The 23,462-nt window shown below is 37.0% G+C and overlaps 1 non-coding gene across 1 annotated transcript; it reads left to right on the top strand.

The window, feature by feature from the left end:
* Positions 1-9,530: 9,530 nt before the first annotated feature.
* Positions 9,531-9,637, top strand: LOC141681047 (small nucleolar RNA R71). The gene has a single exon (XR_012558489.1). It is a non-coding gene; the product is annotated as a small nucleolar RNA R71 (small nucleolar RNA).
* Positions 9,638-23,462: the final 13,825 nt, after the last annotated feature.

Here is a 23,462-nt window from a genome sequence, read left to right on the forward strand (position 1 = left end):
TGTTTCCAGATGTTCAACTGCATGTGTTATGGAAATATGATATGTATTATCTTTCTAATAAGCTTTCCAGAGATTATTAGAATAATCGTGCTTCTTCTTAGCATCTAACTCTTTCATTTTCTGTTGTCTCACATGCATAGGCATATCTTCAGGAAAGAAAAGATCATTCTCAAGATCTAACATAACATTAGATACATGAGTTTCTTTACCATCATTAGATTCTTCAATAGCAACTGGATCTTGCACTAATTTCTGAACTTTATCGTCAGCCTCAGTATGCAAAATAGAATGAGAAATTAATCTAGTGGCTTCAGAAGCTTCAACACCTTCAGCAGTATCTCCACATCTTCAAGTATTGTACATAAATGAATTGGAGGTTCAAGATTAACTTCCAAGAGTGCAGGTCCTGTATAATACTGTGGTCATTATGAAATGGATGAATCTTTATGTATGGACGGTTGTGCTACTACATCTTCAGCAACTGTTAGTCCCTAAGCACGCGCTAAAATTCACGCAAGCATAGGCGTTCGCAAGTAATATAGAATATCTTCTAGTTCTTTCCCACAGAGAATCAAGTTTGTAATTTCAGTCAATGTACCTATGCAATAATGGTATGGTTATTATTCAATGCTAAGATGATTAACAATTTGAGATTGTTTTTAACTAAACTTAAGCTAACAATTATAACTAAGAGAAATAGAATGTTTGAGTTAATATATATGACAAACATGGATTCTAACTTCATTAAATACTTCATTCAATAGCCTTTTCATTCTTAACCTTAGCATATAATGGTGATGACACTAATCAGATAACACGAAACTGATAAACGCCAATTTTCGTTGCATGAATACCATACTATCAAACATCCACAAAAGAGATAAAAGCTGAATAGACACCAATTATATTGAGACCCTATATGTCTATAGAATTTGACAACATAACGGTTTAATGCACAAGTTATCTATCATGATTACATAGGGCAAGTAAGATTGTTAAAATTACCTATGAATCATGCATAATAATAACACATGAACCTATGCTAGCATGGCAAGTTCTAAATCCTTAAATTCATTTTCGCTTCATTAAGAATTAACACACTATCTTATAAGTTCGCAACGCTCATAAGACGAATAAGCCTAACCAATACTAGGTTATCATACAATCACCACACACTAAGGCATCAAAACAAATCAACTAAAGAAATCCATAAATAAATCCGCTAGAACCCCACGATAACGATTAGCCCATGATCGGACTCATCATCAATGTGGGTTCCGATGAAAGCATGGTATAATAAATGTATTCTTTATACTTAATAAAACCAAGTACGAAACACAAGTAAAGGTTCAAGAATAAGAAAACTAGCATCCAACTTTACAACTTATCTTTATATATATATGCTGTAGAATTGACCAGGATTTCAAACTCTCAAAATCCTATTAGAAACAGAATTCTGCTATCCCGACCTGGCGCGGGCGCGCTGAGTTTCTGATCTTTGGGCGCGGCCGCGCGCTATCACAGCGGGCGCGTTGACTCCTTGGTTAAATTCTGACTTCTTCTTTTCCTTGCTGATTTAAGTTGGTTTTCCACGAGCTTTTATTCCAACACCATCCTAACACCCAATTAGCACTAAAACCATGCTAATTTACCTGATTACCTGGAGAATGCCTGAAAATGCAAAAAAACTAGAAAATACATTAAAACACCAACAACTTGAGTACAAATACACCAAATCAAAGCTTTACGGAGCGTAATAAAGTGTCATAAATGCCACTCAACATACCCCCAAACTTGAATTGATGCTTGTCCTCAAGCATAAACAGACTCAAAGAACAAGAAATAAAAATGCATGAATGCAACTAAATGAATTCAACGATCCCCAATAGAATAATCTAAACAAATCAACAAGCAACATCTCAACAAATGCAGTTATTCGCATAAAGATCAATCAAACCATACAAATCAACTCACAAACCAGAGACGTACGTGTGTGCAAATGCTTACAGATATACTGTCGCAACTAGATCAATAATCATGACTCACTACTCATCAAAGCAATCACAAGTTTATAAGTAAAATAAAAGCTAGACTCAAAATAACTTATAAGACTTCAATTCTTATTTTGGAGTTTTACATGGATTCACGCTTTTATTCACAACAAAACAACAAGTATGCTTACTTGAACGTGCAATGAGTGAGGTCCACAAAAGACTTATACAATAGTACCCATGTAACGAGCGTTAGGTTAGCGGATCCCAGACTATAAAAGCCTTAGGTCACTAGGCAAAAAGTCCCCTAAGAACTTAAGAACTCGAGTACTAAAGAGCCCACTCATGATCAATTATACATAACGGTTATTTTTTTTCTTTTTTTTTCAAAAATTTCTGAACGAGTGCGTTTCGCTCCATCTCGCTCAACCCTAGACGACTCATATAAATATGAGCCGGCTACTAGCCATTTGACACCTAGCCACACAACTAGCAATGAAATCCACTTTTCTCCAATTTTAAAAATCCATGTTAATTTATCATTAAGAGAATGTCCTAAATTCTAAATATAAACAAGCAATTAAACCTTGACAAACAAATAAACCATGACCATGATATAGCACTCAAGCAACCTATAAGACTTAGTAAAATATAATTGTCACTGTCATGCAAATCAATTCAATCAGACTTAACATCACTAAATACGACATCACTATACTAGCATCAATATCACAAGTCAATCGGAAAAATCATCTAAGGGATCATGTTATAATGCAAATGCATGAAACTATATGAACAAACTATCATAAAAAACTACAAAAAAACAAAAAAACTACTATATGGAAAATATACAACTATATGCACTAAACTATCATGAACATGCAAACTATATATGCAACTATATGTGACTCACACAAAGCATATTCCTTCAACTACTACCCCCAAACTTAAAATATTCACTATCCTTAGTGAAGGTAATAGTAAGGAATCAAGCATACCTACTCCGAATCAGGATCATCACCCTCAACGGGTGGAGTGTCATGCGTGTCTGGTGGCGGATACACGAAATCCTCACTAAATACTGGCCACTGGATGTCAACACATGTGGCTCTAAATACAGTCCCTAGTGCCTGGGTGAGATCACGTGCAAACCTACTATGGATGTCGTGTATAGCATCCATCCTCCTCGCTAGTCGCCTATACTGCATCGTACTCAAACCAGCTCCAACATCTGATCCTGCCTTCTCCTGCTTCTATTGCTGTGATGGACCAGCCTCACCCAACTCAGCTCTCCAAGCTGCCTTGCTCGCCTGTGCCGTGCCACCAGTATATGCCTGAGGAGCTGGACGTCCACCTGGAAGATGATCATAAGAATAACCAAGCCCCTTAGGATCGGGCTAGCCACCATACCACTCAGTCATGTTCAACAGCGTCGAACTGTCGATAGGAGCACTGGGAAGCTGCAACTGCTTATATGCGGGCCAATGAACATCAACTGCCACACACAACTTCGTCACAACGGACGCATAGGGTATAGAACCTGTAGTACCTCCTCTCAAGAACCTCAAAATACCTTGGTAAATAACCATCCCCAAATCCACATAGTCCCCCTGAAGAATACCCCAGAACAGACGAGCATGCTCCACAGTAATCTCATGCATATGAGAAGATGGCATGATGTTAGCACATATAAATGAGTTCCATGCATGTGCAAACCTGTTCATGCACAAGGCAGAGAACGTGGAATAATTAGTCATGCCCCTCTTGAACTTCCAATGAGTCTCAGGCATAAATAAAGTAGCAACAATCAGATCCAGATCAAAGTCCTCTAGAGTCTTATCGTTCTAAGTGTCCTGACCAGGCTTCCTCGCGGGCTGCTCCATCACCCTCCTTATCACATCAACACTATACTCCACAGTCATCCCTCAAACCACAGTGAAACCATTCTTCTCTGCCTTCGCATTAGCATAGAACTCTCGAACAACGCTTATGGGCACAGCAGCGGGATCCTCACATAAAGGAACCCAGCCCATCTCCAATATCATCTCCAACAACTTACCATCCTTTCCTGATGGCAGAAAACCTCGCTCCTTTGCTATAGGATTCGAGAGAAGCCTCGTGTACTCCGTTTCAGCCTCGGGAGTTGAAAACCTCGGCCTCACACCACCCACACTTGAAGAATCGGTGGTGCTATTGCTTACTTGAGTTCTTTGTCTCTTGGGTGCCATTGGGATTAAATAAGAAAGAATAAAAGATACGTGTTTGAGAGAGATTTTTGTTTGAGAATTTGTGAAGTGGTAGAGAAATTTGTGTATAAGTGTGTGTATATATAGGAGGTGAGAAGAGAATTAGATATGGAATAGAAGTGGGTATTGATTATGAGAATCTTAGGAATAATGGGTTTGATTTGGAGAGGGAAATTTGGGAAGTGGAAGATTAAAATTCGGGTAGAAATTGATATTGTAGTAAAAATCCCGATTTTCTCTTCACAAACTGCTGTTTTTTTAAAACAAGACCCCGGCGCGGGCGCGCGCTAGACTAGCGCGGGCGCGCTCACCTTCTGCCAAATTGGCGCGGCCGTGCGCTAGGTCAGCATAGGCGCGCTTGGTTTCTGGAAAAATAGCGCGGCTGCGCACTAGATGAGCGCGGGTGCGCTCAGCTTCTGAAGTTGTCCCTGAATTTTTTTCTTTTTCTGATTTTTTTATATTTTTCTCCTTTCTTCTTGCTTCCTCTATCTACTAATGTACAACAAACTTGGGTTGCCTCCCAAGAAGTGCTTGTTTTACGTCGTTACCTTGATGTAGAGACTTGAGATCAAACGGACAATAAAACGGCACTAACCACCTCACGGTTTGCCGTGTCACCATAGTAATGCTTCAACCTCTGACCATTTACCTTGGATGCTTGACCCGAATCATTCTCAAAAATCTCCACCGCTCCATGTGAAAACACAGTTTTGACAACAAACGACCCTGACCATATTAACTTCAACTTTCCAGGAAAAAGACGGAGACGAGAGTTAAACAAAAGAACTTGTTGCCCCAATACAAATTATTTAAGCACTAGACCCCTATCGTGCCACCTCTTGACTTTCTCCTTATACATTTTGTTGTTCTCATAAGCCTGAAGTCGAAACTCGTCGAGTTCATTCAATTGAAGCATCCTCTTCTTTCCAGCTGCATCCAAGTCCAGATTCAACTTCTTTAAAGCCCAATACGCTTTATGCTCTAGCTCCACCGGTAAATGACACCCTTTACCATACACCAACTGAAATATTGATATTCCCAATAGGGTCTTGTATGCTGTTTTATATGCGCAAACAGCTTCGTCAAGCTTCAAAGACCAATATTTCCTTGATGGACACACAACCTTCTCTAAAATGCGGTTGATCTCTTTGTTAGATACCTCCGCTTGACCATTTGTCTGAGGATGATAAGCCGTAGCAATGCGATGATTCACATTATACCTTTGCATCATAGCAGTGAAGTTGCGATTGCAAAAATACGACCCATCATCACTAATTATGACTCTTGGAGTTCCAAACCTTGTGAATATCTGCTTGTAAAGAAAATTAAGCACTACTTTCATGTCATTTGTTGGAAACTCCTTAACTTCAACCCATTTCGAGACATAATCGATCGCCAACAAAATATACTGATTATTGCAAGATGAGACAAATGGCCCCATGAAGTCAATTCCCTAAATATCGAAGACTTCAACCTCGAGAAGCACATTAAGAGGCATCTCATCCCTCTTGGACATATTAACAACTCGTTGATATCGATCACATATCAAAATGAACTGATGAACATCTTTAAATAAGGTTGGTCAAAAGAAACCTTCTTGAAGAATACGAGCTGCTGTCTTTTCTCCACCATAATGTCCTCCAAAAGCCGTTGAGTAGCAATCTTGCAAGATTCCCCCCGTTTCACTGTAAGGAATACATCTCCTGATGATTTGGTCTGCTCCTTGTCGAAAAAGAAACGGCTCATCCCATATATACCACTTCACTTCATGCAAAAACTTCTTCCGTTGAGCATATGTCAAGTTGTGAGGCATGATATTACTCACAAGGTAGTTCACAATGTCTGCAAACCACGGTTCTTCCTCTTGTACTCCAAACAGCTGCTCATCGGGAAAAGACTCATTGATTAATGTCATATCTAGTGAAGTTGCACTTGGATCTTCTAAATACGAGAGTTGATCAGCAACTTGATTTTCAGTCCCTTTTCTGTCCTTTATTTTTAATTCAAATTCTTGAAGCAACAGAACCCATCTGATCAATCTAGGCTTCGAGTCATTCTTCGAGACGAGATAACAAATTGCAGCGTGTTCAGTGAAAACTATCACCTTCGTCCCAAGAAGATAAGATCAAAATTTGTCAAAATCATAGATAATAGCCAAAAGTTCTTTCTCCGTAGTAGTATAATTTAGTTGAGCACCATTTAGGGTCTTTCTAGCATTGTAGACCGCATAATATGTTGTTCTTTCTCTGCCCAAGAACTGCTCCAACTGCATAATCACTTGCATCGCACATCATCTCAAAAGGTTCATTCCAGTCAGGTTCTGTTATGACAGGTGCCGTGATTAAACTCTTTTTCAATGTCTCAAAAGTGGCAAGGCACTCGTCATCAAACTTGAAAGGGACATCTTTCTCTAGAAAGCTGCATAATGGCTTTGAAATCTTAGAGAAGTCCTTGATGAAACGCCTATGGAAACCCGCATGACCAAGAAAACTGCGAATTCCCTTAATAGAAATAGGTGGAGGAAGATTTTCAATGACCCCCACTTTGGCTTTGTCCACCTCAAGACCCTTACTAGAAACCTTGTGCCCAAGAAAAATGCCCTGTCCCACCATAAAGTGACATTTTTCCCAATTGAGAACCAGATTGGTCTCAACACACCACTTGAGAACGTTTCCAAGATTTTGCAAGCATTCATCAACCGAATCACTAAATACATAGAAGTCGTCCATGTACACCTCCATATTCTGGCCAATCATATCAGAATAGATGGCCATCATACATCTCTGAAATGTGGCTGGTGCATCACACGGACCATAAGAAACTCATCTGAAGGAGAAAGTACCAAATGGACAAGTGAAGGTAGTCTTCTCCTGATCTTCTGAAGAGATACAAATTTGATTATAACCAGAATAACCATCCAGAAGACAGTAGTACTCATGCCCAACCAACCTGTCGAGCATCTGGTCAATGAAAGGCAGAGGGAAGTGATCCTTCCTAGTGGCCTTGTTCAGCTTTCTGTAATCCATACAAACTCTCCATCCCATGACTGTTCGATTAGGGATGAGCTAATTCTTCTCATTAGAAACTATTGTGATACCTCCTTTCTTCGGTACACACTGGACTGGACTCACCCAAGAACTATTAAAAATGGGGTAGATAATCCCTGCATCCAGCCACTTAAGAATTTCTTTCTTCACTACTTCCTTCATGATTGGATTAAGTCTTCTCTGTTTCTCAACAATAGGCTTGTTACCTTCCTCTAGCAGAATTTTATGCATGCAATAGGAAGGGCTGATTCCCTTAATATCTGCTATGGTCCAACTGATTGCCGATTTGAATTCTCTTAGAATCCTCAAGAGTTTTTCTTCATTGCTACCTGAAAGGTCAGATGCAATAATAACAGGCAAAGTAGATGCATCACCTAAAAATGCATACCTCAAATATTCTGGTAAAGGCTTAAGCTCAAGAGTGAGAGCTTTCTTAATAGATGGCTTGAGGTGCGTAGGATCTTTGTTCAACTCCTCCATTCCCAGAGATTCAAAAGGCATATCAATCTTCCTCTTCCAGGGAGAAGCATTCATAAATTACAACGGATCCATCCCCTTCATCATCTTCACTATCGGAATTCCCCAACAAGGCCTTGTCTAAGGCATCAAACCTTAGCAATTGATCAAGTCTTGAAGTAACCACATAATCATCAAACTCCACTTTTAAGCACTCCTTATTTTCTGTAGGGAACTTCATGGCATTGAACACATTAAAAGTTATATCCTGATTCATCACTCACCTGGTAAGCTCACCCTTCTGAACATCTATCAAGGTTCGGCCAGTAGCCAAGAAAGGTCTTCCCAAGATTATGGGAATCTTCTTATCCTCCTCGAAATCAAGAATTACAAAATCAACAGGGAAGATGAGTTTATCCATCTTGACCAAGACATCCTCCACAATACCTCACGGATATGTAATAGAACGGTCGACCAACTATAAAGTCATATAAGTAGGCTTTGGATCAGGCAAGTCTAACTGCTTGAAGATTGACAAAGGCATCAGATTGATGCTAGCTCCCAAGTCACATAAGCATCTATCAAAAGGCACTTTTCCAATAGTATACGGAATAGTGAAGCTTCCTGGATCTTTTAGCTTTGGAGGCAACTTCTGTTGTAGCACAGCACTGCATTCCTCCATGAGAGCAACAGTCTCTAAATCATCTAGCTTCACTTTCCGAGAGAGAATTCCTTTCATAAACTGTACGTAACTAGGCATTTGCTCAAGAGCCTCCGTGAAAGGTATGTTAATATGAAATTTCTTGAACACCTCCAAAAACTTCTCAAATTGCTTATCCAGTTTTTTCTTCTGCAGCCGGTTAGGAAAAGGCGGTGGAGGATAGATCTGTTTCTCCCCTGTATTACCCTCAGGTGGAGTGTGCTCAACAGTAGTCTTCTTTGGTTCCACATCTGCTTCCTGCTGCTTTACTACTTCTTCAGCCCCAGCTTCTTCCTCCAAAATTTGAGTTTGTTCAGAATTTGCAAACTTCCCAGACCTCAAAGTGATTCCCTTCACCTGCTCCTTAGCTTCCCTCTTTCCTGGTACTTCAGTGTCACTAGGTAGTGTACCAGGTTGATGATTTAGCAAGGCATTGGCAATTTGTCCAATTTGATTTTCCAAGGTCTTGATAGAAACAACTTGGCTTTTGCACATAAGCTTCAACTCCTCTAATTCACATTTTTCATTAGCTTGTTACAGTTGAGTTTGCTGTCTTGGTGCATATTGTGTTTGATGAAAACCAAGGGGGTTGTACTGCTTTGCTGGGTACTACTGATAAGGCTGTTGAACCACATTCTGAGTGTTGCTCCAGCTCAAATTAGGATGATTGCGGTTGTTTGGATGATAAGTGGCTGGAGCTTGTTGCTGTGATCTCTGAAAGTTGCTCATAAATTGAGCTGATTCGCTAGAAATAGCACACTGCTCAGTTTCATGTGCTCCAGCATAAAGCTCACAAACACTAGAGATTTGATTAACTCCATAATTAGCCAAATTGTCCACCTTCATCGTCAAAGCCTTAAGTTGGGCAGCTATCACAGTTGCTGCATCCAACTCCAGAATTCCTGCTACTTTACCCTAAGTTAGCCTCTGAGAAGGATTCCGGTATTCATTAGCAGCCATCAGTTCAATCAATTCATAAGCTTCATTGTAGCTCTTAGCCCACAAGGCTCCTCCTGATGCTGCATCGAGCATGGGTCTAGAAGTAGCCCTTAATCCATTGTAGAAACAGTTTATAATCATCCAGTCAGGCATGTCATGGTGTGGGAACTTCCTTAGCATCTCCTTATATCGATCACAAGCCTCACACAGAGATTCTCCAGTTTGCTGAGCAAACTGAGTAAGAGCATTCCTGATTGCAGCAGTGTTCGCCATAGGGAAGCATTTAGTGAGAAACTTTTGAGCAACATCTTCCCAAGTAGTGATAGACCCCAGTGGTAGAGAATGTAACCAGCACTTTGCTTTATCTCTTATAGAGAAAGGGAAGAGTCGCAGCTTGATAGCATCTTCAATCATACCATTGAACTTGAAAGTGTTACATATCTCAATGAAATCCCTAATGTGCATGTTGGGGTCTTCTGTAGGAGAACCCCCAAACTGAACTGAGTTCTGTATCATCTGAATCATGCTTGACTTGATCTCAAAAGTGTTAGCCGAGATTGCTAGTCTGATGATGCTCGACTGAATATCATTGATCTTAGGCTGAGAATAGTCCATGTTAGTCGCTAAACATGTTAGTCGCTAAACACGCGCTAAAATTCACGCAAGTATACGCGTTCGCAAGTAATATAGAATATCTTCTAGTTCGTTCCCACAGAGAATCAAGTTTGTAATTTCGGTCAATATACCTATACAACAATGGTATGGTTATTATTCAATGCTAAGATGATTAACAATTTGAGATTGTTTTTAACTAAACTTAAGCTAACAATTATAACTAAGAGAAATAGAATGGTTGAGTTAATATATAAGATAAACATGTGATTCTAACTTCATTAAATACTTCATTCAATAGCCTTTTCGTTCTTAACCTTAGCATGTAATGGTGATGACACTAATCAGATAACACGAAACTGATAAACGCCATCTTTCATTGCACGAATACCATACTACCAGACATCCACAAAAGAGATAGAAGCTGAATAGACACCAATTATATTGAGACCCTATATGTCTATAGAATTTGACAACATAACGGTTTAATGCACAAGTTATCAATCGTGATTACATAGGGCAAGTAATATGGTTAAAATTACCTACGAATCATGCATAATAATAACACATGAATCTATGCTAGAATGGCAAGTTCTAAATCCTTAAATTCACTTTCGCTTCATTAAGAATTAACACACTATCTTATAAGTTCGCGATGCTCATAAAACGAATAAGCACAACCAATACTATGTTATCATACAATCACCACACACTAAGGCATCGAAACAAAACAACTAAAGAAATCCTTAAATAAATCCGCTAGAACCCCATGATAACGATTAGCCCATGATCGGACTCATTATCAACATGGGTTCCGATGAAAGCATGGTATAATAAACGTAGTCTTTATACTTAATAAACCAAGTACGAAACACAAGTAAAGGTTCAAGAAAAAGAAAACTAGCATCCAACATTACAACTTAAACAAAAAATCATAAGAATAAACTAGATCTTCTTCGCTTTGGTTGAATTGTGCTCTTCGGTCTTCTTTACTCCTTTTCCTTAGCTTTTATACGTCTCTCCTTTTACAAAACATCTTTATATATATATCCTGTAGAATTGACCAGGATTTCAAACTCTCAAAATCCTATTAGAAACAAAATTCTGCTATCCCAACCTGGCGCGGCCGCGCGCTTTACTAGCATGGGCGCGCTGAGTTTTTGATCTTTGGGCGCGGGCGCGGTGACTCCTTGGTTAAAATTCTGACTTCTTCTTTTCCTTGCTGATTTGAGTTGGTTTTCTCTGAGCTTTTATTCCAACACCATCCTAACACCCAATTAGCACTAAAACCATGCTAATTCACCTGATTACTTGGAGAATGCCTGAAAATGCAAAAATACTAGAAAACACATTAAACACCAACTTGAGTACAAATACACCAATTCAAAGCTTTACGGAGTGTAATAAAGTGTCATAAATGCCACTCAAAAGCAACAACAAGGATTTTTTCAAGTGATGGAAAAGAAGAATGGATGGACTAATTTTCAACAAAAACAAGGATTATCTCACGTGGTTGAATAGTAGAATGTATGGACTGCAAGAAAGTATCAGTACTTAGACCTGCAGGGAGATCAATAGCCTTTGATACATCAGAGTTTTCCTGAGATTCAACAAACTATTGTTCAACATCTGTTCCTTTAGTCTCTGAGCATCTGCAAACATATAGCAAATAAAACTTAATCTCTCTATTATTTTAAAGTAGTCTCACTACTCCTCACACCACACATCTCATGACTTTTAATAGTTAGAGCTTCCTCACAAGGATTACTAAATCTTATCTCTTATCTACCTCTCATTTTTCCAGGAAGGATCCTGCCTCTCTTTAATTATGTTTTTCTCTCAATCTTTTCACACATCTCACAGAAAAAGGCTCAGAAAGATTGTCATACAGAAATAAGAGGTGGCTAAAGAAGGGTGATATGTGAGCATACAACTAGAGGTAGTCCTTAACGAAGGTCTAGATGTAATCATGTCAACATGATTTATATCATGAAAAGCATACTATAAATGCTGAAAGAACTAAATCAGTATTTATAATAAATGCTGATAAAGTAACACCAATATTTATACCTTGTGAATTCACTAATAGGTTCACAGTAGATACCTGTGGTTATGACATTTATTGTTCATCAATAATGAGAACCTCCATTTGAATGGGAGAGGATTTGATCAGGTTACTGTCATGTACCATGATCTCAAACTATTATTCCTAAAAAATACAACAAGAATTACAGAAGGGGGTTGAATGTAATTTTGGCTTCTTTTTAAATTTCAAGAATGTTCTAACTTAATATATAATAGTGTTTGATTTGCAGTAATGCATAATAGAAGAATAATAGAAATCAAAATAATAAGTAGTAAAACACAAAGCTTTAAAACTTTCCGGTGGATTTGAATGTATCCACCAGATATATATATATATATATATATATATATATATATATATCAAATTGAGAACCCTGTGCTGCTTTGAATAGCACACAGCTGCTTCCAAGTGAACAATCAAACTTACAGAGAAATTCTTAGCAGATACAGCCTTATCTATTTCTCTTGAAAAATAAGCTTTCTTAGTTATTTTTTCTATTTGCTACACTTGGTTTATATATCACCAAGTTACATGATAATAAGACAAGAAAATAAAACAAAATGTATCTAGTTTAAAATCATGCTGCTTCACTACTCTTTCCAGCACTTTGACTGTCTTCTCATTTGCATGAAAATGGTAATGCTTCTTTGTTCTCTAACACTTGCAATTAGGATGCCACATTCCATTTGCAAACATCCAACGCATATGACTGTGTTGTCACTGTCAACGCATGTACCATGATCTCAAACCTTTGTTCTTCTTGCAAAGAACTAACACTTAAATGTTTTTAATGAAAGCTATCACAGAGTCTTCAGTAAAGACCGATGAAACCTCTGTGTCTCTGTTAGTATCATCAAGATCTACCTCAGCAAGTAGTCTCTAACCAACTTGATGTTGTTTCTGAGTGGTGAACATAATTCAAGAATTATAACACTTGATTTTTGGCAATATTTGAGAAAAGAATTCAAGTGTTTTAGTTGTAAGAAGAAATTTAAGATATAAGATATATGAAATTTGAGATTGAGTGTGGACACCTTTCTTGATGAGAAAAAGAAAGTTTCAAAAGGATTTTGAATGGTAAGCAACACTCAAAGATTATAATTCTGAATGATCAAGAATTAAGTCTTCCTTAAATTTCCTTCTTTAACAACAATTACTTCTTGTAGTGCTCAATCTATACTATAGTGATCATCTAAACTCAAACAGAGATTATTTTATTCATATGCACTATGAAAAATATCTGATATTTAGCATGGATTACTGATTTAACATTTAACACATAAGATCATTTAGCACAATTTGCATGTTATCATGGTATCAAACATTTATCATAAGAATGAGTATCTAACAAGTACTGACAAATAATAAGATACCATGCTTCGAGAATATCAGCAGACTTAATTATCAGAGTTTGAGAACTGTCCTGAAATCATTCCCAATTCATTCACCAATCTTGTGAATGTAGCTTCACAGAGGCTTGGTAAATATATCTGCTACTTGCTAATCTGTTGGAACAAAGACCAATTCTATTGTACCAGCTTCCACATGTTCCCTTATGAAATGGTATTTGATACTGATGTGCTCAGTCATTGAATGTTGTATTGGATTTCCTGTCATTGTAATAGCACTTTAATTATCATAATATATAGGAATAGAAGAATAGTCTAACCCATAATCCAGAAACTGATTCTTCATCCATAGAATCTGAGTACAACAACTTCCTACAGCAATGTATTATGCTTCTGCGGTTGAAGTGGAAATTGACTTTTGTTTCTTGCTGTATCAAGAAACCAATCTTCCTCCAAGAAATTGGCAGCTTCCAGAAGTGCTTTTCCTGTCTATTTTGCATCCTACAAAATCAGCATCTGAATACCCAATTAGCTTAAAGTCTGAATCTCTAGGATACCATAATCCTAGATTCATGGTGCCTTTGAGATACTAGAAAATTATTTTCACAGCTAATAGATGAGGTTCTCTAGGGTCATCTTGGAACCTTGCACAGAGACAAGTATCATACATGATATCAGGTCTACTAGCAGTCAGATATAGGAGTGAGCCAATCATACCTCTATAGTTAGTTATATTTACTGAAGAACCAGTATTTAAATCTGACTTGGTTGCAGTGGCCATAGGAGTTGATGTAGTTGAGCAGTCTTGCATTCCAAATCTTTTGACTAAGTTTCTGGTGTATTTGGATTGATTTATGAAGATTCCTTCATCAGTCTATTTGACTTGTAACCCCATAAAGTAACTCAATTCTCCCATCATACTCATTTGATACCTAGACTCTTGTGAAACCACTCTCTAGCAGAAATAAGGTAAGTATTTCATACCAGGCCCTTGAAGTTTGCTTCAATCCATAGAGTGCTTTATCCAGTAAGTAGACATAATCTGGATACTTTGGATCAATGAACCCTGGAGGTTGTTCAACATAAACTTCCTCTTCGAGTTCTCCATTTAAGAATGCACTCTTCATATCCATTTGGAATAATTTAAACTTCTTGTGAGCAGCATAGGCGAGAAAGATTCTTATTGCCTCTAACCTTGCAACTGGAGCAAATGTCTCATCATAATTAATTCCTTCTTGTTGTAAGTAACCCTTTGTAACCAGTCTTGCTTTGTTCCTTATAACAATGCCCTTACTATCAGTTTTGTTTCTGAACACCCACTTTGTGCCAACTACAGATCTGTTCTTTGGTCTTGGCACAAGAGTCCAGACTTTATTCCTTTCAGACTCATTGAGTTCCTCTTGCATTGATGTGACCCAGTCAACATCTTGCAGAACTTTTTCAACCTTTTTAGGTTCAGTTTGAGATAGAAAAGAATGGTAGAGAAATTCATTTTGAGTTTCTTTTCTTGTTCTTACACCACTGTCAGGGTTACCAATGATTAAGTCAGGTGTGTGACTTAGACCATTTTTTTGCAGATGGAAGTTGACTCCTAGAAGAGGAACCTCCCCCTTGATCCATGAATTCTCTGTTATTCCCTTGAGTAGTACCACTATTGTTTCTTGAATCTCCCCCTGAATCAATGTCCCCATTGTTATCAGTATTTGACTCATCAGAGTTTGAGGAAGATGAGTCTGATGATCTTTCTACTGATGTTTCTTGAGTTGAATCACTTATTGTAGTCTCTGGATTTGTGTCATTTTGCTCCCCCTCAATATATGCTTCTATGTTAGAAGTGTTTCCACTATTTTGTGGAACCTTAGAGCTTTGAGTGATATCAGGATTTACCGAATCAGAGTTAGGATTAAGAGTTCAGCATAAGGTACTTCATTTTCAAATCTCAACTTGTCATGGTCATCTGCATCTTCTAGACCTGTTATCTTCTTGTCATCAAAAGATACATGTATAGACTTTATGACTGTTCTTGTTCTCAGATTGTAAACTCTGAAGGCTTTTGTAGACAATAGATATCCCACAAAGATTCCTCCATCAGCTTTTAAGTCAAACTTGGTAAGCTGCTCCGGATGAGTTTTGAGAACAAAACACTTACAACCAAATATATGAAAGTATTTCAAATTTGGCTTCTTCCCTTTCACCATCTCAAATGGTGTCTTTCCATGCTTGTTGATCAATGTTGTATTTTGTGTAAAGCAAGCAGTTTGCACAGCCTCAGCCCAGAAGTAGGTAGGAAATCTTGCTTCTTCTAGCATGGTTCTTGCAGCTTCTATCAGAGTTCTATTCTTTCTTTCAACAACTTCATTTTGTTGTGGAGTTCCAGGAGCAGAAAACTCTTATTTTATCCCCTTGAGTTTGCAGAACTCTTTCATAGAGCTATTCTTGAATTCAATTCCATTATCACTTATGATGATCTTCAATTTGTATGTTGATCCTTTTTCTAGCCCCCTCACATGATCAAGAAGAATGGATGGAGTTTCATCCTTGGTATGCATAAAGTACACTCATGTGTATCTTGTATATTCATCAACAATTACAAGTGCATACCTCTTCTTAGTAATAGACATAACATTCACTGGACCAAAGAGATCAACATGAAGTAGATCATATGGTTCAAGAATTGAGGTTTCAGTTTTACTCTTGAAAGATGTCTTCCTTTGTTTGGCTTTCTGGCATGAATCACATAAGCCATCAGGAGTAACCACTGTATTTGGAAATCCTCTTACAAGATCTTTCCTCACAAGTTCATAGATATTGTTGAAGTTGAGGTGAGAAAGTCTTTTATGCCATTCCCAACTCTCTTCCACAGATGCTCTACTAAGTAGACAAACTTCTGAATTATCAATACTTGTGGAGACCCTGGCTTCATATAAACTACCATATCTCACACCAGTCAATGTGATCTTGCCATCAAACTTACTGACAATTTCAAAATTCTCCTTATAAAAATTGACATGGTAACCTCTGTCACAGATTTGACTCACACTGATCAGATTATGCTTGAGTTCTGCAACTAGAGCTACATTTTCAATGATGACATTTCCCACTTTGATTTTGCCCTATCCCAAGATTTTTCCTAAGTTTCCATCTCCTCAAGAAATGCTTGGGACAACCTTTTCCTCAAATTCTTATAACAGGGATTTATAACAAGTCATATGTCCTGAGCATCCACTGTCCAAGACTAGAGCATTCCTTCTGTCACCCTGCAATCAGTAATTTGAATCAGTTAGTGTTTTTAAGGACCCGGACTTGCTTGGATCCTTTGGCTTTTTAAGTTTGTAAACATATGCAATAGAAGACTTCATATCAAAATTTATGTTAACGTTCTTACTATCAGTATTTATACATGCAGAAAAAGATTTGTTTTAACTAAAGAGGGTTTCAGTTTATAAAAATCATAATACAAACTGTGATACTCTTTACATGTATAAATAAAGTGCCAAACACTGCTATAATAAAAACAAGGATTCTGTTATTCCCTAATAATACAACAAAAATTACAGAAGGGGGGTTGAATGTAATTCTGGCTTCTTTTTAAGATTTTAAAAATGTTCTAACTCAATATATATATATATATATAACAGTGTTTGATTTGCAGTAATGTGGAATGAAATAATAATAATAGAAATCAAAACACTAAGTAATAAAACACAATCTTTAAAACTTTCCGATGGATTTGAAAGTATCCACCAGATATATATATATATATATATATATATATTAGATAGAGAACTCTGTGATGCTTTGAATAGCACACAGCTTCTTTACAAGTGAACAAACAAACTACAAAGAAATTCTTAACAAGTACAGCTTTATTTATCTCTCTGAAAAATGTGCTTGCTTGGTTAGTTATTCTACTTGCTATACTTGGTTTATATATCACCAAGTTAGATGATAGTAAGACAAGATAATAAAATAAAATAAATCTAGTCTAATATCATGCTTCTACATTACTTTATCCAGCATCTTTGAATATCTTCACATTTGCATGGAAATGGTAATGCTTCTTTGTTCTCAAAATCCTGCTTAACAGGTTGCCACATTCCTTTTACAAACATTCGACGCATGTGACTATGTTGTCACTATCAACAGCTATTTTGAATATGATCATCCATCAGGACTATGTTGGTCATCCGTCGGGAGTCTTGTTGATTATCTGTTGGGAACTTTGGTGATCATCCGTCGGGAGTCTTTGTAGATTATCCGTTGGGAGTCTTTCTGTCACTTGACTCTATTTCACTTGTACAAAATTATAAGGCATCTTATATTTACAGTTAGCCAACCTATTCTGTACATCAATCTAGTAGTCATCATGATTTACAGAATCCTACATCATCTACTCAACTAAAACATGTTGTTTACAGAATTGTGCTACAATACTTATTGTTACATTAGCTACACTCTCAATGGATGTTCAATTGTCATCCGTCGGAACTATAAAGTTCATCCGTCGGGACTATATTAGAACATCCGTCGAGAGCTACAAAATTCACTAAGTTAAATCTACTAAGGTGTTTTGTTTAACTTATCATCAAGTTCACAACATATTCCTAACAATCTCCCCCAATTTATGACTACGGGAATTGTAGCCATAAATTAAGAGAAACTTGATAAAAACAAAACAACCTAAATCTACAGATTGAAATATAGTAGGTAAAATTAATAAGTGCTACAAATTTATTGAAAATTGAACAAAGCAAAGTGTGCAAAGAGTTCTCACAATCATTATCAAGGTGCTCCTCTAGTCTGAGCAGATGATTTCTATTTCCTTGATTGTCTGGATTTCTTCCCAAGCTTTTGGTTATTATCTTCTATTTGACTTTGGAGTTGTCTGTGGAATTCAAGTTCTTCAGCATCTGACAGATCCAGTTTTTCTTGCATTTCCAATAGAGTCTCATTGCTAGAGATACTCAATTGGTCATCCAGTCTGAAGAATCTTCTAACACCCTTGTCATCCATGAATTCCATCAGCCAATAAGGCCTCAAATGCACTCTATTTCCTGTGAAGGCAATTGATAGAGTCTTTGGGAGTGCATCTTTGGCTTTATTACTCCTTAGATCTTTAATCTTCTTTAGGACTAATCTCCTTGCAGTCATATTAAATCCAAAGTTTTTCTTGAAAGATGAGTAGATCTTTATCAGTACAGAGCAGTTTTCTTGAATAATCCTGTGAAGAGGCCATGTGATTTCTTTCCCTCCCTTGTACCTGTACACAGTCTTTCAGGGAGATTTCTGTGAGCATCAATTGCTCTCACTTCTTCTAGTTCATCCATGTAGAGATTAATCTCTAAAAATTATTTGATGTCACAGATGTATAGAAGATCTCCATTGTTGACTATTGGTTTGGCTAGGATTTTGGTTCTGAAACTCACAAGCTTGACCTTCTTGATTTCTCTAGACTTTGTTCTCATTGGCTTGTTGAAGATAGGTAAATTGAGTTCAGGAATTGGCAAACTTTCCCAGTCTATTGGCTCATCCTTGGGAATTATAGGCTTAATATGAAAATTCTTTGTTGGATCCACCGTTAATTCCTCATGTACCACTGAGGGCTTGGATGTTTGAGTTGAGGTTGTAGACTGTTTGGGAATGTAGTCTTCCAATTCCTCATCACCGAAGTCCAATTTTCTCTTGATTCTTTGCTTGTATCTTGCTTTCTTTGTCTGTTGAGGTTCACTGAGCATTTTCTGATCTTGAGCTTCAGTAATCAGAGGTGGTTTCTCAGAAACCTCAGTTGTAGTTTTCACATCTTGAAGTTTTTCCAAGATAGCAGCTTGCTTCTTCTTTTGTTCGAGCTTCTTAGCATCTAGAGCAGCCTACTTCTTTTCTTACTTGCTTCTTTCCTTTTCTTCCTTCTTGGCTTCTACAAACTGAGGGTGTCCAGCCACCACACAGATTTCCTTACCATTTCTGTAGATCTTGGAAATTCTTCTTTTTAGCACTGAATCAGTTGGATCTTTGAAGAATGCAATTGACCTTGCCAACAGCTTCTTTTCATCTGGCCTTGGAGTCTCAAACATAAGATCCACAGGATTTTTGTCTGATGACTTTGGATAGTTTTTCTTAGGCTTCAAAACCAGGTTGGCCTTTGGAGACTTTATACATGAAGGTTGGCCTTTTTCTAAGCTACCTAGACTCATTTCATTCACAGAGATACGCTTGACTTGAGAGTGGTGATGAAAGATCTTGTCTGGTTTTTGTATCTGACCAAATTTCTTCTGAATTTCTTCATCTATTTTCCTCCACTTGTCATCCAATTCCTTTTCAACAGCTGCAATATCAAGCTCCTTGAGATTTGACTTAGAATCCAGCTTAGCAACTGCTATCTGGATCTGCTTCAATATTGTCCAATACTAGTGGCTTTGGTAATGTAATTTCTGGAACTATTACTTGGCTGATTTGAACATTTAACACATGCTCCTCTCAGTGGTTTGCCCTCCTTGACTAACTGTGATGGTTGTCTCCCCCTTTTTGTTATGATCAAGTAGAGTGGAGGTAGAAATTTGTGCAGCCACCAGCTTTTAAAGCAACTGAGTTTGTTGTGCTTGATGTAGATGAATAGCTGTGAGAGAGGCTTCTACTGCTTTTAGTCTTGTGTCCAGGGAATCCACTTTAGTTGCAATGTAATAACCCCAATTTTTGGAAATTTTTAAAACCCTGATAATTAGTAATTTCTTTCTGTCTATACTGATTAAGGAAAATTATCAGACCACACTATATAGGAGTACTATTATGGAAATTCTGAGATCGTATTAGTATTCCATAAAGTAAATGAGTGTATGTAAAGGTCGTCAGAATTCGAATCCGGACACTTTGATTTTTTCCCGAAAATCCACCAGATACTAAAAAAATTGAGTATAAGGTAACATGATTAAAAGGATTTTTATTTAAGGATTATAGCAGAGGATCATTAAAGGAATATAATATATTAATAAAGGTTCAGGGAAGCCCAAGTATTAAGATCCTGGATATGATCCCTCAAACTATTAACGAGAACGAGAGTTAAGCGAACCGTAAAACAAATAAGCGACCAAGAGACAAGCTTGTACAAGAAGCCAAGGATTATGTCATCATCAAACCACAAGGGATTGACACATGGCAAGAAAGTGATGCATGATGGATGATGTCATCAAGAGAGAAGATATTTATGCAAGGAAATCAAAGAAGCTTTTTTATTCTTTTCATTTCATCATTTTGCTCTCGGCCAAAATGATATCAGAAATGTCAAACTGCCATATCTCCTTCAATACTCACTCAAATATTGTTTTCTATAGCTCGTTGGAAAGGTATTGAGATGACCTACAACTCTTGTTCATAATTCTTGTCTAAATAATCATGGTAAGACCTTCATTTTTACAGTTCTTTAAATAGGACTTTTAGAAACTTCAAAATCTAACTTTGTGTTTTCTTGATTGTTTGTGAGATCCAAGCTTGTATAAGGATGGAACAAGATTTTAAGGCTCCCTAGAAACTTTTCACTCACAAATCAAGGTAAAAAACTTCTTGACCTTTAGTACTAAGCTTGATTGTTTGAGTTTTTAGATGAATTGGTAAATGTATAGTTAGATCCACACTTAGTAGTGATTTTTGTGAAGTTGTATTGATTTTGAATGGTGAATTTTTAGTGATTGAATGAGTTGGTAAAACCTTGGAATGTGGACTGATTTTTTAGTGGTTTAATTTGTATTTTTGGTGTTATTAATTTTTGGAGGATGGGAGTGAATTGATGAGGATTTAGAGTAGTAATTATTTTGGGAATCGCGTAAACATCGCCGTCATAATGCCCAATTTTCCTTAACTGTTTCTATGATTAACTTTAGGACCTGTGAACTCACTTTAAGATTCTGAAATTTGCCATTTTTAGCTAGATCATTTTGTAAGATTCATTTTGATATGTGGTTCGCTTAGATCCGATGTACGGTTTAGGAGAAACGACCATTTTAAGTAACGGCGTTTCGTGAGTGAACCATTACCCCTTACTTTACTTTAAAACCTTGTTTAAGGCCCTTAAAAGACTAATTGGATAATGAAAAAAATATGTAAGGTGGATTAGGAAGTTGGTAAAGTATTCCCAAAAGAGTCTCCTTAAAATTCGTAACGGTTAATTTATTAAAATTAGTGGAGCCGAGGGTACGCGAGCGATTAATGCAAATCGTTAAGCATATAAGCGACCGTAAGTGACCGTTAGGGTATGGGTGAGTTTTGACTAGTTTCTTAAGTGACCGTGGTCTAATTCCGGCTTATGTTGTTGTTCATAGGTTACCGGACCCACTCTAAGCTTAAGTCTACCCTGGAACACTCAGGCAAGTTTTCTACCCGTTATACTGTCATTGTGATGTAAATATATTGATGTATTATCTTGAGATAAGTGCATGGTTATTATTAGCAAGCCTTGTGATATATTGGAGCATGTTGATATGATATATATGCATGCCTGTTTCATAATCTTGATATTTCATTTCCTATGCTAGAGATAGGCATTACTTGCGTATACCCTTAGTATAGGGGACCCAGAGTTGAACATTTTTCTAAACCGGAAGGCGATGTTCCGTAGTATATTATATACATATATATATATATAAATAGTTTGCAAAACTATTAATCGAATAATGTTTATTCGATAGTTTTATATTATAAGTGAATACTATTTTTTTAAATATTCATTTAAGATTCCTATTGTGATCAAAGACTAGTTTAATTATTGAATAGAGTTTCTAGTTATGAAACTTATTTTATTTCTATTAATAAATGAATATTAGTCTGAATATTCATTCGAGGACTTATGACTCCGCTTATTTTATTTAATGAATATTAGTCTGAATATTCATTCGAGGACTTATGACTCCGCTTATTTTATTTAATGAATATTAGTCTGAGTATTCATTCGAGGACTTATGACTCCGCTTATTTATTTAATGAATATTAGTTTGAATATTCATTCGAGGACTTATGACTCCGCTTATTTTATTAAATAATATTCTTTACTTTCTTAAAGAATAATGTGTCAATATTCGCCAAGTATTCGGAAAATGATTGATATTATCAAATCATTCTTACTTTAAATATTTCTAGAGATTATTTTCAAACTTTATCAAAACTATTTTTGGAAAGTTAGAGCGGATCCCGAAACTCGTTTTCAAATTTAAGATCTTCCTTTCGAAGGAGATTTAAATACTCGCTCAAAAATCTGAGGTATCCGGCTCCGTGATGTATTTTTATATTCGCAACAAGTTTGCTGTTTTGATAAAAGAGTTTTTGATTACTTACCCAATACCCGGTAAGTAAAATTCTTGAAATAAGTTAATCCATTAACAGGCATCGCCTGGGAAATATCGGTGAGTTTTCCTTTTCCAACTAGATACGACTTCTTGGTGGAGCCGTGTCAACAAGTTTCTACTTGGGGAAAGGGGGGACGAGCTTTACGTTTCAGAGTCATGGATTTCATCTAAACTAGGAGTAGTGTAAGTGGTCGAGTGGCACCGACCCAACCTTATTATATTGGCCCAAATGGCCCGGAAGTTCAGCATTCGGTCGACAAGTAAATCCGACTGTTCTCCTCTACATGTAGAAAATGGTGGGGTTGCACTACTGTGACTGATCATCGTGAGTGGTCTTCCTGGCGCAGCAAACTCCCGTAATGAGTTCATCATCTAGTTGGATATTTCTGCAACTACCCAGAGCACTTTGATAGAAAGGCTACGGCTGGGCGATTGTTGAGTGTTGGCAGGGTCGAGTTTTCAAAATGATGTTTTCATCAAATGAAGTATCTCATAACTTTATTTCATTTTGATGATATTTCAAAGATTGATTCTATACAAGTTTTGTCTTGTAGCTTCATCTATGGGATGAACTATTTATACCTTAAATGGTGGTAGTTCAAGTAGTATTCGGAAAAAAAGATATAAGTATATTAGAGTATCTTGTAACTTCATCTTTTCAACTTATATTTAGTAAATGATTATCTTATGCATGACAAAGATTTTCA

This window comes from Apium graveolens, chromosome 8 (genome assembly GCF_009905375.1).
Source record: "Apium graveolens cultivar Ventura chromosome 8, ASM990537v1, whole genome shotgun sequence".
NCBI lineage: Eukaryota > Viridiplantae > Streptophyta > Magnoliopsida > Apiales > Apiaceae > Apium > Apium graveolens.